General features: G+C 37.4%; 1 protein-coding gene across 5 annotated transcripts in view; it reads left to right on the top strand.

Moving 5' to 3' along the window:
• The window catches only part of LOC145684220 (diacylglycerol kinase theta), a 286225-nt gene that overhangs the window by 92337 nt on the left and 176957 nt on the right, over positions 1 to 16931 (top strand). The window lies entirely within an intron of this gene.

The raw sequence follows: 16931 nt of genomic DNA, 5'->3' as shown, positions 1-16931 counted from the left end.
AATCAGCTACATGTTTAAACGCCTTGTGTTTAGAGGTTGGGACTCCTGATGATGCGAATACAACTTCGCTTGATTTATCTTTGAGTTCTTTACTGTTTGCACAGAAATAAGTGTTGCAATGTTGAGGGACAAATCCCACGGCCTAGGTATTTTTTTTTTCGTGAAGAGGAATTATATATTGTGCCATTATCTGACCCCAAAGACAGTTGACTTTTCCTAAACAGTATCCTTCAAAATGCGGTAGGATTTCTCTTATTATACACTTATGCATGCTGTTCTGTTAGAATCATTTATAATGACAAATAAACAGATAAATCGCACCTATTGAAGAAAATTGGATCAACTAAAAATACCCACCGTTATCAGTAGCAGTGGCCTGAACATCAGAGGATAAAGGACTGAAGTAATTGCGTGACTCCGGGATGAATTTTCCACCGGGGCATCCCTATAATCATCATGATGATGATTCGCATAATTGATTTTTGTCTAAAATCTTCCTGCTTCTAGAACTATGGAGGGCTATGCGCGGCAAAATGACGAGTACAGGCTTTCCCGGACACATTGCAAGTGGGTTGAAGAAAAGTTGAGAATGAATTTAGAAACTACATTCCAAATATAATATGTCTTTCTTTGTGTTCTAACGTTGATTGGACAATAACACTATAATTTTTAAATGGCAGGAGGGTATAACTTCCTATGGCTATACCCTGTAACTAAAATGAATATTGGAGGAAAGAACATAACCCCGATAAAGCCCTATGACACGATGTTGATGTGATGGAACCAGATTACCATATTATCAATTGTGCCCTCTCTACTCCATTTTCGGAGGAGGTGGGGCATAAATGATCTTAATTTCATTTACGAAATTATAATAACGCATTTATGAGGTGTAACTTATTAGTAATGCTGAAATGACAAAGTAATTCCCCAGGCTGTTATAGATAGCTCCCTAGGAAATCTTTTCTTTACCGTTGGTTCAGGTAAAATGTTGCAAATTGATGTCGGGCTAACCTAAGGTCGAGCTTTGAAACTTCGGCCTGTGTACAGGTCTGCAGAAAGGGCTGTCCCTAAAATTTTTCTTTCTCTCTAATGGCAGCACTTCAGTCACTGATTTTAATCAAGGATGGATGACTTGTAGGTATAAGTAAGAAAAAAAGCAATGATTAAATGCTTTGCTGTCAATGTATTTTTTTTTTCCTTTTTGTAAGATTATGCTAAGAGGTAGCGTTTATGGAATTTGAAGCCGGTGCTCCGAGTTCACTTTAAATGCTGGTAGCAAATAAGAGGACTGCGGCGTTGCCACGTCTTGTCTACTTTGTTAAAACAGAGAGCAAGATGTACCTGCCACGTGCTCATCTGCACTTGCTGTAATTTGTCCCCTTAAGCCACACCCTTTTACCATTCCAGAATGTCATGTTACATCCTTCGTTTCATTCGCCTAGCCCACATGTTATCGTCCGTGTTCCATGTTTTAGACCTACCTAAACGAAAGGACATCCTGTAGAGAGAGAAGAGGTTCGTCCTACTCCCAAATAGGCAGATTGCACGAGTCATTTTTTTCTGGTAATGCACTTAACACCTAGCTATAATACGAGGGAAGCACAAACGGGACTCGAGCCACTTCCCGGTTGACTGGGAACTCCCGGATTTGGGTTGGAGTCTGTCCAGTTGTAGTCGTAACAATATTTTTGGTACCTTGAAGTGTCGGGACGCTTTCAGACACGAAAAGAGGGGTGTGAGCGCACTTTAACGTTTTGACGTCAACACTGAATATGTCAGTAGATTCCTGTTCAGTAGAGAAGTTCCCTCCACCCACCAGTAAGTATAACTGGCAGATGGGCTTCCTCGGAAAGTTTTATTGTTCGAGCTGGAGCATTAAACGGGACATGACCATCCAGAAACAACTATGGACCTCTTTTTAAAATAGGGGTGGGCGAAACTGGTTTTTATAATAACCGAAAACCGGTTTTTAGAAAAACGAAAGCCTCAGCTCTTTTTCCCAAAACCGGTTCGATTTTTTCCACAGTAATCGTTTCCCGTTTTTCCCAAACGTTTCGGGATTTTACTGAAACCATATTTTCGTTCAAAGCCGGTATCTGTTCTTGTCCTTGTAGTACTCATTTACAAACAAATTAACGAAAAAAGAAAGAAAATGATAGAAAACCGAACTGGATTTACAAGCGAAATCATGATAGAAAAACCAAATCGGTTTTTGTGAAACTGAAATCGGTTTGATACAAAACCGAACCGGTTTTTTAAAAAAAGTCTTTTTCGACGTTTAAAAAACGGTTTGTGTTTTCTTTTAAAAGCCAGAAAACCAGTTCTTGTGCTCACCGAAAGTTTTAAAGGGGTAAGGTACTAGTCTATAAAAACGGCACCTGTCCAGCCTATCAAGATAAAGATGCCACTGTATTATGCCCCTATAATAGATTATACTAAATAATGTCCAAAGGAAACGGTTGTCCCAGAACTTTATACCCCTCTCACCACTTTCCAGTAAAGTGCCTCAGTATCTGTAGAAGTTTATTTGCCTACAGATTTACATCTCGAAGTAAACTGTGTGTCCTTTATGTTCAAATAGCGAATACATATGCATTTTGTGCCCTTGATCTTTAATTCGATCGCTGTTGGAAATAGTGAGCCATGGATAGAAAATTCTAGGAACTGTCTGGACCTTATTTTAAGTACTAGATGTCATCTCGTGTATCCTATGTGTTGGGATTGGAATTAAACTCCAATGAATGTAAATAAATCAATGGCGTCTCTTGAGGGAAGTAAAATTGGTATATGTATTGGTTGGTGATCTCCGTCAAATTTTCAACATAGATGAGGTTCGAGCCTGGGATGGTTTTTATCATTTTACTCTAACGATGCATTTTAGGGGAGGGGGAAGTATTTTAAAATGATCGAAAATGACCGATATTAGTGTGGAATCCATATTTTTCGGGGTCACTGAGACGAACAGCGATACATCCGATGCTTTTAAATCCAAATTCAGCCCTACAACTTAGGAGTGGAGGAGGATTATATGTATATAAAAATGATCGAAAATGACCGTTAGTAGTGACGAATTCAAAGTTTTCGGGGTCGCTGAGACGAACAGTGGCACTTCTGACGCCGTTTAAATCCAAATTCAGCTCCGAACCTTGGCTGAGGGAAGGGGAGATATATAAAAATGACCGGTACGCCTATTAATGTCGAATCCATAGTTTTTGGGGTCGCTGAACAGTGATACTTTCGATGCATCTTAAATCCAAATTCACCTCTTTATGTTCAAAATGAAACGTATTCTCCTAGTACAAAGAACGGATATTCTAACAGTTACTGCATATAGCATTCTGAAATAATATGAAGTTTTGCTCCTTGAGGTTATGGCGATGAAATTTAAATTTGTGTCAATGAGACTTTCCTCATGAGCCCCCATTGAAATCAGTTTAGTTGTAGACTAGTAGTTGTGAACATACTATACTTTGTGAAACGTTATTCGTTGGACGCCTTTTGTGGTGGACAAACACCGTGTGCGTGGGTTTTCTCGGGGTTCTCCCGTTTCCTCCCACTTTCTTCATTCCACCATTTCATTCATCACTCATCATCACCGTCTCCATTAGCCTAACCGGCATAACCGTGGGACGTAAAACTCAAAGATTTCATTTCATTTTTTTCGTTGGACGCCTATCCGGCCAGCCAATATAATAAAGATTTGTTTCCCCTCCTTTTTTTAAAGCTTATTTCGTCTGTTAAGTGAAATTAAAAAAGAGAATTCTTAAAAGAAAAAAAAGTTTCCATTGCATGTCAGAACTACGTCTCTTCTCTGTCCCACGTGATGCGAACTGTTCTTTGCGTGACCTCTTACACCCTCCTTTCTGCTCTCTTCTCAGACGAGAAAAGAGAAAAAAACCTGTTGCTTTCCACATCAAAAATAATAAACGAATAGACGAGGAGGTGCTATATATACAGGGTGTTGCGAAAAATTCCAAATTACATATGTAGAATCACAATATCGTTGTAAGATAAAGAGATAGTACTTTCATCTTGATGACACATAAGATAAAGAGATAATACTTTCATTTTGATGACACACCTTAATGGTGTTGGATTCCTTCTCATCTTTTTTTCTTTAGTTGATTGGTGAATATGAAGAATTATTTATCTAAGGATGCGCACGAGACGAGTCGAGACAGGATTTTTCCAATGGAGAAATATACATTTTTCGAGTCGAGACATCACTTTTACAGCACATTTTCGAGACGAGACAACTACAAATCTTGTCTCGTGCGCATCCTTATATTTATCTATTCTTCAATTTTCATGATTTAATGTGACTAATTTGCTCTTTAAGTCTATTTAAATGGCCTTTATCTAGTTAAATGAACATGGGCGGCGCCAGAAATGAAGTATGATGCCCAAAATTGGGCTAATTCATTAATTTGCTTGTCCATCATACTTTATATTAGACACTTAGGATCAATTTCGTCTGAATACCTTAGCCAGTTTCTTTTTCTTTCTGTAGTTGTGTGCATTATTATCTCTCCTATCATTATTATTCTTAATACTGTCTCTCTTACAGCAAAAAATGATGGTGTTAAAAACAACTTAATTTTAACACCGGCCATAAGTTCCATCCAGACGCGCACCAGGAAATCTACATATTAATAGCGGTGTCTTTGAACAAAAAACTTTAGATCCAAAGTGAAAGTGACTATGTTTGTGACTCTTAATTTGTTGAACCACCCGACCGATCTCGATCAAATTTTTGACTGAGATGCAGTTCTGGCCTGAGAGTGTTTTTTTTTTTAGCTATTCACTTTGACGGTAGAACTTAGGGGAGGGGGAGGAGAGGAATTATAAAAATATAAATAAAACTTAATAACTCTTGAACCAGACGAGCTATCTTGATCAAATTTTCAACATAGATGACGTTCCTGCCTGGGATGGATTTTACCATTTCACTTTGATGCAACAACATAGGGGTTGGGGAGGAGGGGTAGATATACAAAAATAAATAAATATAAAAATAAAAGTGACCACGTTCGTGAGTTGATAACTCTTGAACCACCCGATCGATCTCGATCAAATTTTCAACATAGATGACATTCGAGCCTGGAAAGTTTATATATATTCACTTTGACGGTAGAATCTATGGGACCACCCAACCTATCTCGATCAAATTTTCAACATACATAGCATTCGGGCCTGGGATAGTTTTTATTATACCGTGCACCGCAACATGGGGAGGGAGAGAGAGATATATAAAAATCACCGAAAGAGACCAATATCAAAGAGCGCTTCAGTACCGGTAATAAAAAATCGAAACATATTACTATTTTTCCTTAATTTAACCCAGCGAAATCGGGGTGTGTCTTAGATTCGAGGACGTCTTAAATTCAAGTGATTATCGAGAAATAGTTATTAAAGTAGTTATTAAAACTACTTTGCAAGCCATAAATATTTTTAATTTTGTATCATATTCAATCATTCAGACAACAATAGTGTCCTGCGCTTGCGCAGGACGTGCTAGTTTTTATTATTAGTGTCCAATACTATAAGGCATTACGTCGATCTATATTATTGAGCTGGTGTTATTCTACACGCGAAAAGATGATAAGAAATTATAAAGTTCTGCAACCTATATTCTTCTTAAAAATGATGGAACTAGAATGTTTTTATAAGAAAAGAAAGTTACAGATGAAGTCAAGGGCGCCCATGTTATGGTTTCCAAGGGGGGGAGCAAGAAAAAGCGACATTTCAAATATAGTTTGAAATTTTGCTGTAACTATTCTAAAAATTCTATTGGGTTTTCGATATTCCAAAGTACAATTTCCTCTAGGGGGCGAGCGCCCCACCTTGCCCCCCTTGATGGGCGCCCTTGGATGAAGTAAAGATTAAATCCTATACCCAGGGGTAAAAGTGAACCTGAAAAGGTAGGGGGACGGTAGGTAGCGGCATGACGTCACACAGGCCCCATGCCTATGTTTGCCTATTGTATTTTTTTAGGAGCTGGGGGGATGTCGTACTTTTACCCCTGCCTATACCAATACCAATCATTTCCTTGCTAGTTTTATTAAGAAAGGGTACAAATGTGTCGAGATATGAAGTTCTGTGGGGGGGGGGTCCGGATCCCTGGACCCCTCGCGTGTCTGTACTCCTAATCCCAGCATGACTACCGCTTTAGCATTCTATTAAGAGACCATTGTTTACTTTCAGCCATCCAATGAAAGTTCTTTAATTATTTTCGGTGTTACTGCTAACACAAGCCTGATGATACCGATTTGGCACAGAGACAGTGTTGAGCGGTGTGAAGATAACACCAGGCGGTGTTACAGAACTAGGTGAATGAACGGAAGAACGTGGAAATAAGAGCATCACCACTGTGATCTTTGTATGTATTCTATTTGTTACTAGTAACATTCAGCGAGAATTCTGAACACAGGCCATTGGGACACAAATGTTCATAACTGTATGTATTATTCGTCACTGGTCAGCAAAACCTTTCATTTGCTAAGAACAATGATTTAGCAAGGTATTCTTCTACCTGCCACAGTCAGTTCAAAATCTTGAGTATCATGTAGAACACCTAGACCTATATTGTAATAATAAGCGTACATACTGCTTTCCAAGAATATAAAAAGAAATTCCAAGGATATAATATATTCCAAGGAAATCATATATTAGTTAAAATTATTTAACACCTAGTAACTTGCATTGGTAATTTGTAGTAGATCTTATTTTTCGCAAAACTTTACGCAGTATATTTGATATTTATACCAAGTAATGGACAACGTACAACAAGTACCGAGTAATCTTCCACGGAAATAGTTTTGTGAACATATTAATTTTATGACAGTTACGTCAATAGAAGTGCTACCATCTGTTGTTCTTGTTCACTGTCGTTGTCCACTATATTTCGTTCTTCATAATCACTTATAAATAATTTATGCCACATTTTGTTATCTGTAAAAGTCATGACTATGTAATATGAAGTAAAGATTTTTAAAAAATAGTTGTTGGAAAATGTATATAATACCAATGGTGTGTTAACAAAATGACTTTTCACCATGTCAGGTAGTTGTTATAACCACTACCATTTTAACACTTTTCTTGGATGGAGTTGCAGGAGCACGAGGCTTGTGTCAAAATATAACGCAAGTCGGGTGATACGGAACCACTGTGTTGAATTGACACTGACTTTTTTTTTTTAACTGTGTGGGCTTTCCATTTGCCATGCCTAATTTTTTTCCCATTCATCTTCACTCTCACATTCCAAATACCTCTTAGCTTTTTCGTCGCTTTTGCGTAGTCTATTTGTCTGTTTTGTAGAATGCAATGCTCCATGTGAAGCGTTTTATAGAGATCTTTCATGGCTATATGTTAGTATATTTGTCTTCGATTCACAGTGGTAGCGCATATGTTGTGGATCATCCGTAAAACTGTAGATCCGCGTCTTATTTAACATCGGTACTGAAAAGATACGTTGAACTGCAAATGTAGCAACTAAGGGAGCGATGAGTTCTTCGAAGAGAATACACATAATATATTTTTCGTCTTCGTAACAGTGTTCGTAGGTTTTTGTAAGAAAATTTCCCTCAAATTACTCAAAAAATTTCCCTTTTCTTATCAAATTTTCCCTAGTTTGTTGAGCATCCAATTCTTACGACAGAAGTTATATAATAAGATTAATTTAGCTGAATTAAAGGAAATGCCAACCACATTTGTTTTACTTATTTGCTTTTTCTTTCTGTATTTTTTTAAAACTTCAACATTTTCCTACAAAACAATACACACAAATACACTCAGCCAACACAGGGTCCAAATTATGCTGCTTTGAACACTACAAACACACAAACTATTGCGATTGTATTGTTTATTTCTGAAAACAAAGAAAAATTTATGCATTTATATTGGTCAATCAATTAACACAAGAATTTCCCTGGATTTTCAGCGTTTTATCGAAAAATTCCCTTTTTTTCCTTTTTGATAAATTTACCTATGAATTTACCCTAGATTAGGGAAATTTCCCTTAAACTACGAACACTGCTTCGTAAATGCTTCTTTCGCTATTCATGTGTTCATTGCCTTTATTTCAATGTTCTTTATAGGAAACATTGGGGTACTGTATATAAAAATATTAATTTTGATTTTCTGATCATCAGCGATTTCTTCCTTTTATAATGTCACTTCGTTTAAGAACTGTTCTCCAGAAACGTTACAAAATTAGCTCTTTCATTATGTTTGTCCACTTTTTCTTTCTCTCATCTCATGAATACAGTTATTCTCACGAAGCCTTGAGCTCATCTGAAAAAATTACCTGTACCCTAGCGACATCGCTTGGCACCACTCAGAATGTAGCGTCACTAGCGACAACTATTAGTCTGACTGCACGCTATTGGGAATTAGTGTAGCTGAAAGACTGACGCATCTTGCGTTTATAATATAGATTTAAGGATATATAAATATTTTCGCCTAAATGTTTATGCAATCCGTAAATCTCAAGTGTTTTGCTGGTTTGCATATTAACATTACTCACAGGCTGATATTATTATTATTATTATTATTATTATTATTATTATTATTATTATTATTATTATTATTATTATTATTATTATTATTATTATTATTATTATTATTATATTTGCCAATAGGCCTCATCTTATAACATCTACCGATTGACTGTAGGAAATTGACCTGTTGGACAATTCAATCATATTTACTGTTCCCTGAGCAGTTATAATAGAGTCGACCATATTTAAATACAAAAGGAGACTTGAACATTATCATTTTTCACCGCCCATGGGCGTCGCGTTCTTTAAAAAAATGTTTTGTTACCAGAAGAATATTAGCTAAAAACTTAACACGATATTTGTATTATCATCTAGGATAGAACCAGATTCTGTTGATTCTCTGAGTGTAAAGGATTTTCCTATCAACACATTTCTACATTATGTCAAACCAATGTTTCCTCTTTATAAGGGCCGCTGTGGATCAGTGGTAGAGCGCGCCCTTGGTGTGTGAGGTCCCAGATTCGATCCCAGCTCGCGCCAAGTGGACTTCGTAGTTTACGTGAATTTTCTCGGGTTCTTCCGTTTCCTCCCACATTCTCCGCTCCACCATTTTTATTCATTCTTATCAACATCGTCTCCCGTAGCCACAGTGCATAATGGAGTGGGACTTTGAACTGCAAACTTCATCTCATTTGTTTCTCTTTACTTTACTTCCTCCTTGATCATTAAAGATGCACGGTAGCTCAGTGGTAGAACACTTATCTCTGGTGCAGAGGAGAGGTGAAGAGGAACAGTGATCAGAAGAAAACCCTCAGTGACAGCTTCCGCCGATTAAGAAGATTGTTACTCAGAATCGTCTTGCGACTGCGACAAAAGTGACGAAGGAATTTAAGCAGCAATTCTCACAGCCTGTGTCGAAAACCACAGTTCGCCGTGAGCTGCATGACATTGGCTTATGAGATATGTGGCGCAAACTCTTGATAAGGGACCATAACGATTTAGCACAATGCCAATGATGCCGTGAACTTTTAACATAGACCACTGATGGCTAGAAAGGTGCAAATGGCGGATGAGTCATCGGTCACCTTATATAAAACCACAAACTATGTTTATGTATGATCGACGCCCAACGAAGCGTATGATTCACAATATATCCTACCAACTGTGAAACACAGCAGTGGCTCTGTGATGCTGTGAGCCACAATATCATGGTTTTCAATAATCCTGTGCTAACGCTTACCGGTTGCGTCACTTCCGTGATTATGTCGCCATTTTATGGTACTATATGCATCCAATGAACCAAATGTTATTTCCGGGTAATGACGTCATGTTTCAGCATGATAATGCGCCCATTCACACAGCTAGAACTCTGTATTATGGCGTGGTTTGAGGAATATCAGGATGCAGTTGAATACTTCCCCTGTCCAGCCCAGTCTCTTGATCTGAATCTAATTGAATATCTGTGGTCCGTTTTGAAGACACGAATACGGCTGAGATTTCTGTCTTCATCCTGTCTCACGGAATTGAGTGGTTGATGCATTGAGCGCGAAGTGATATAATATTCCGCTTGCTATCATTCACGGCCTGTATTACTCCGTTTCATGTCGTATTTGAGCTGTTCTGAAGGGGAAAGGGGGTCTACGCAATTAATCCATTAAACAAGTTCAATTATTTCAAGTATTACTATTAAATTGATAAATATACTCTATGTATGCTATGCAAGTCACGGTCTATCTTAATACCAAATTTGGTTTCGATTAAATGAGTTCTGTAGTTCGTGTACGATGTATACCAGAGGCTTCTCCCCTGTTTGAAACGTGAACCTACAGCTTAACGTGGAACCTGAACTACATAAGCTTCCAGTGGGAATCGAACCCGGGTTTCCACGCCGAATACGCACGCACTGACCGCGTAGCCACAAGAGTATTCTCTAACCTTTTCTTATAGACCAGAAATTTGGATGCTCTGCTTATGACGTCATAATTCTTAAATACCCAAATTTATACACTATGTGTAAAGTCTGAAAAGTCTTGAAAACAATTTAGTATATCATGCAATAGCATTTTGCAGTTATTACCTGACTCAGTGTCTAAATTTTTGGTGTTCACTGTCTTTATTTAGTCTGTTTGTTCATGATTTAAAGATGAAAGCAACTGTTTTCCCAGGAAAAGGAAGCAAGGTAGATTGGTTGACCCATTCAGCCCTATTACCAATGCCCATTTTAACATTCTAGAAAAGTGTCTATAGGGATCGTAGAGAAAAGTTCTGAAGTAGAGAAAAAAATCAAAGCTGAGTGAGAGAGGGTCATTGTAATGGCTATATCAGGTCAAATCAGATCTCTTGGTTGATTCTTCTTATCGCATTCAGTTCTCCACTGCTATCAGAGATGTAATAAGTTCAAGGTCTTGGGGGACTCCTATTCTATGTGCGGAAAGAAGTGTTACGTTGAATCTAACTGGATAAGCAAGCAGAGATGGAATTGAACGCAATATGTCAAGGAGGTACGAGATGATGCTTGGGAAGGCGTGGCTCTGTACTTTGTAGGTTGAGAGCGAGTATGTGTTAGGGTGCAGTGGCAAATGCTAGGCTCGCTAGCTCGCTGCCTGGAGAGATCTTTCCCGGACGCACAGATCGATTGGGGAGCCTGATGCGTTGCTATGACAACGGGATACCGCAGTGCATGGTTCCAAGAAAGGTATCCTTCCGCCAACGGAGGAGTAGCAAATGGTCCAGCCGAGATGTCTGATATTTATAGCCAGTATGTAACATCACTGTGTTTCTAGTACACCGATCACACGGGCAGCATCATTAAGTCTTCATCTAAAAAGATGTGTTGAAATAAGAGGTTTTCTTACGTTATAACCGCTAAATATGAGTCCATGTCTATAATAATAAATAATTATAAACGATGGTATCTGTACTTAGGGATAGTTTCCAATTTATGCACCCATGGGTACAATAAAATCTTTTTCTCCGTTACAAGTATAGAAAGATACTACAGACTGCTAATACTAAAATAACGTTTGACGTTAAAATAATGTCCAAAGATGTTGCATAGGAATCTGTTATCTTCATTATTATTATAGAACTTAACTAAATGATATGGATGGGTGTAAATGCTCATGCAGAGTTTCCAAGAGCATGGACAAAAATTATTTCTTTTTAAACCTGAAATATGATGCTTTGCAATAATCATGCCGTCTATTAACACGAGACTAACCCTTATACTACCTAGCTTTTTTTTTAGGTAAATTTTAGATTTTCAGTCAAGCAGATACTGCTTAGTTACTATTTACCATAGAATCATGGTTCATACCTAGTTTTTTTTTTTTTTTTTTTTAACAATAGAGCACCTCTCCAACGGCACCACTCACTTGTCCGTATCATGCACTTGAACGGGACACATCCGGGAAAACTGGGAGTTTTTCGGAAATAACTTTTTTCAAAAATTTTGCGCCCCTCTGGCCCGAGTCTGAGTTGATGTAGGGATCTCAAAATCACTGGAAAAATACGTAATTACGTGCACAATACGTGTGGCAAATTTCAGTGTGATATCTTGAAAAGTAAGGGCGGGATTTTTTTGGTGAAAATCTCAAGGTGACCTATCTTTTATATCTATCTATCTATATCTATATCTATATCTATATATCTATATCTAGGCGATGATATAGATACCATATCATATATATACAAGGCGATGTAAAAATTTCGTAAAACAAGACAGTTTGTCCCTGGATCATGATTCATACCTCATTCTCTTCAGAATAGACCAACCTTTCAAAGGGTCTCACCCACATCATAAGCCAGAAACGGGAAATTAGGGAAAATCCGGAGAATTTTCCGAAGAAATCCCCTTTCGAAAGCTTTGAGCCCTCAGGTACGGGCCCGGCTTGACATAGAGATTTCAGAAAAAATTAGTAAATCGTTAGAGGTGTACCCAATATGTATTCAAAATTTCAATATGATATCTTGAAAGCTAAGGACGACAAAAATTTTTGAAAATTGCCTCAAGAAAAAAAGTGTGATGTCATACCTCCCCCGCCTCATTTGGCGTCACCAAGTTAACCATCTGGTTCCAAAACACATATGGAGTGTTTTTTGGTCCATGTCTGACTTGACCAATTAAAAAAGTCTTAAATACCTGTTATAAGACCTAAATAAGCGGTTAAAGACACCACTGCTCTATGGTACGAAAACGTACCATGAATTATATAAGAGCTAATACTGAAGTATATACCCTTAAAGAAGCTCTTTATTGTAAGTGCATAAATATGGTTAATGATAGTACGTAGTATGGTTAATGAGATAAGCCCAAAATTATGATTAGCACTTACACTTTAATTTCGGGTTAACTAAAATATCAGTCGACAGATCACATTGATTTTAACAAAAGATATGTTTAAGGTGCTAAGGGTATACCTGATACATAGTTTCCGATAAAATCGACAAAAACTGCCACTTAAATGCATCTTATTTGTTGTCAATAATAATCGATACATTTTCTGGAAGAGATTTATGTACTTTGCACCAGGCAAACCAAAAAGTTAGTGCGGTTTTTACACCTGCCGCTATTATTTGTGGGGTAGTAATCATTTCTGCCGCCAGGGGTACCTGTATGTGATCGTTTCTGAAAGCCGAGTTCTTGGCACGTCGGCTAACGTAGATAACAAGTCGCATTCGACAGTTCGAGATCAAGTATTCGCAGTGAACCATGTCTGTGTCGAACGCAGTAATTAGGGCTTGTTTACTGTATGAGTTCAAATTGGGCATAAAAGGTGCGGAAGCAGCAAGAAAAGTATGTACAGCGTTTGAAGAAGGTACAATTAGTGAACGGACAGCTGAAAAGTGGTTTCAGACCTTTTCGACCGGCAATGAGACATTTGAATACAAACCTCGATCGGGCAGACCAAAATCTCTCGATTTGAACTAACTCAAGGCAGCAATTGTAAAGGATTCAAGTCAAACGTGTCAAGAACTCGCTCAACGATTTGGGGTAAGCGATGAAACCATTCGTGTGCACTTGCATGAGCTTGGAAAATCGTGGAAACTGAGTAAGTGGGTCTCTCACGTGCTGACTGCTGCAAACCGTCTCCAACGACAGAATGTTTGCTCTTCCTTACTGACTGGGAACAACTGTGCAATTTTGGACCGCATTTTGACGTATGATGAAAAGTGGATAATGTACGATAACAAAAATAAAACGCTCGTACCAATGGCTATCGGAAGCACAACCGACAATTCAAAACTCGGGAAAAGGTTGAAAACGCGGTGGCGCAGTTTTTGGAGTCCCAACACAAAGATTTCTTCAAAAATGGCATCTACAGGCTTGTAAAACGATGGGAGAAGGATGTAGAAGCGGATGGTGGATATTTTGCAGAATAAACATAAGGTAAACGCATATTTTGGAACTTTCCTTTTTTTGTACTGAAACCGCACGGACTTTCTTGGTTATCTGTATATGTATTAATTTTAGACAATTTTAGACATTATTAAGAAGAGAAGGAGAAACTGCTTGAGACATTGTCTAAGAAGAAACTATCATGAGGGACGTGCTAGAAGATATGGTGGCAGGAAAGAGAGGGAGGGGGCGAAGGAGGCTACAATTAATGGACGATATATCAAAACAGAAAAATCGTATATGAAGACGAAGAGATTAGCAAAAAGCCGTGGACCATTGAAGCTTCTCAGTTGCGGCAAGTTACCTTACAACAATGGCAGAATATTTATGATGATGATAATGATAATACATATTTAAAAAACAATGTTATCTTTAGCTTGGATTTTCCCTTAACAGTGACAGATTACACTTCTAGCAGTGACACGTTATTTGATAAGGAAAACAGGAACTTTCTCAACATTTAAATTTTAAGGGTCTTCACTACAGTTAAATTAAACTACCGCTAATTTTAGAGTTTTTCTATAATATCTTCAAAATAAATAAAAATATTCGAAAAGCAGAAACGTAGTGAACTAGACAATACGATTTTGCATGTGATACCATTATCACAACTCATCTATCTGCTTTCAATTCGCAACTGTAGACAGATTTAGCATTTTTTTGCAGGTTCTGTAAATAGCGGCATACCATAAGCAAATAGGTGAATTGTGTTAAATTTATCACATGCAAAATCGTGTTGTCCAGTTCACTACGTTTCTACTTTTCGAATATTTTTATTTGTTTTGAAGATATTACAGAAAAACTCTAAAATTAGCGGTAGTTTAATTTCGCTGTAGTGAAGACCCTTAACATATTTTTCTGTAATTAATGCCAATGCCTACACGTGACTTTTTACTTGAGCAAACTTATCACATCACCAAAGTCCAGTTTTATTATTATTAAAGTCCTTGTGACTTAGTAGTAATACAGCAAATACTATATTAAACGCTTTTGTATAATAGACCACGTTGAAGTTTCTCACCTTTAAGAAAGTTAAAAAGAAACAATAAAACTCTTTGTTAAACAATTAGTGACAAAGGTACACAAATTAATTTCAATGTAGTTGTCACATTACTGTATCGTTCTTGGTATATGTATATCGGGTGTTCTTAAAATGGTGCCCACGGACTACGGAGCACTATTCTACAAGTCAAAATAAAGAGAAATATATAACTTATTTACAATTGTATATCTTTTGGGTCTTCGTCTGGAAACGCGAATTGCACAATGTGGCAACGTCGCAGATAATGAACCATGGAGTAAATCTACCAACCCATCATATAGTTACATTGATTTTTTCCACAAGTCGGTAGACATTGATACTAGCACCATCTGTTAGCGTAACAATCAATGTTACTAGTTGATGGATTCGTAGAACAATGCTAATGGTTTCAATTTAAGGTTCGACATTGCCACGTAGTGAATTGTTTTATTCCCCATAGCGGCTGAAAGAGGCCCCGGATGGTATACCATTATAAAGCATTTTCACTTTATTTTGACCTGTAGAACAGCGCTCTCTGTTGTGTCATTTTTAAAACACCCTGTATTAACTACAACACAGGATCTTTGGTACTGAAATAACATGCTAAAGTGGTGGTCATGATTTGTTAGAACCAAAAACCAATGACCAGTGTTAAAATTGAATTTTGTTAACGCTATAAGTTTTTGCTATGTACTATAAGTAAAATAAGGAGTTTGTAACAACATAACATAATACTTCTAAGCATATATTTATAACTTTGGGGGTTTAGCAATCCTCGGGCATTACTTTTCCTGTCAAGTTATCATTACATCAGTTAACTGACCTCAGTGGCGTATTTACGATTTTGTTTCGAGGAGGGCTTTGCTAACTTTCTGGGGGGGGGGGCTTTGCTGAAAATTTAAAAATTCTGCAAGATATTTGATATACTTTACTATAGTAAGTAAGATTTCGGGGGGGCTAAGCCCGGAAGCTCCCCCTAAATACGCCACTGACTGACCTAAACACTGTCTTTGAATCCCAATGGTAAGTGACAGAGCGCTTTAAACTAATATAACTGTTTTTCTTTTTTGTAAAATTGGAAAGTTTCATACTAATATTAACACCTTTGATCCCGATTATATACCAAATGAATACTAAGAACATTGTTTATCGAAAAACTTCGGAATAATGCTAATCCTTTATGTAGCTAGTTCGTGCGACGTACACAGTAAAATATGGTTGTGTTAATTCAACAGAATGGCACTGTGTTGCCCTATTAAATTTTCACACATACTGGGTGCCATTTCAACTCCATCAGATTTTGGAGTAAATTGTTAAACTGGTAGCTGTTAAATCAACTATCTGACTGACATGGTTTTTATGTATTAAAATGCACCGAAAATAAATGAACAAACATCAATGAAAGATGGCAGGAAAATGCATTATATTCATATAAATTGTTTCAGAAAATGCATACACTCGTTAAGCTATTTATATAAAAGACTACAGACAATATAGCACATTGTTCGTTACTCAGTATAATGTCAAATACATCCCGTAAAACTTCGTTCATAGCTAAAAATAACAAGTACCAGTTGCATGTGTACACCACGTGAATTTGTTTGGTTGGTATGAAGTGGTATTTTTGACGCTGAAATGATTGCAGAAAACCGCTTCACGGTTTCTAATACCATTTTTACTCTACAGCGATCAGCGTTAAAACCGCAAGTGGTTTTCCTAACTTTTAACTATCCTGGGAAGTATTTTGTCTCCCGAACGGACACATGTACAAGCAAAGTAAATATATAAAGGAGTTTTGGTAAACCGAACTTCTTAAAAACTGTTATAAATTCTGAACGTCAGTTACTTAGATATTTGTGATATCCGTGGAAAGCAATGTAGAAGTTAAAAATTACAGTACAACTGTATCTATCTATCCTACGAAAGGTATAACGTCATTGGCTTCCTGCGTAAAAGTTGTAGTGACGTTTATGGGGAGTGGCTCACTGAGCTCAGTAGACGGTTGGTGGTG

This window comes from Thermobia domestica, chromosome 4 (genome assembly GCF_964235325.1).
Source record: "Thermobia domestica chromosome 4, izTheDome1.hap1.1, whole genome shotgun sequence".
Taxonomy (NCBI): domain Eukaryota; kingdom Metazoa; phylum Arthropoda; class Insecta; order Zygentoma; family Lepismatidae; genus Thermobia; species Thermobia domestica.
The sequence above is the reverse complement of the archived record's forward strand: the minus strand, read 5'-3'. Positions and strand labels throughout refer to the sequence as shown.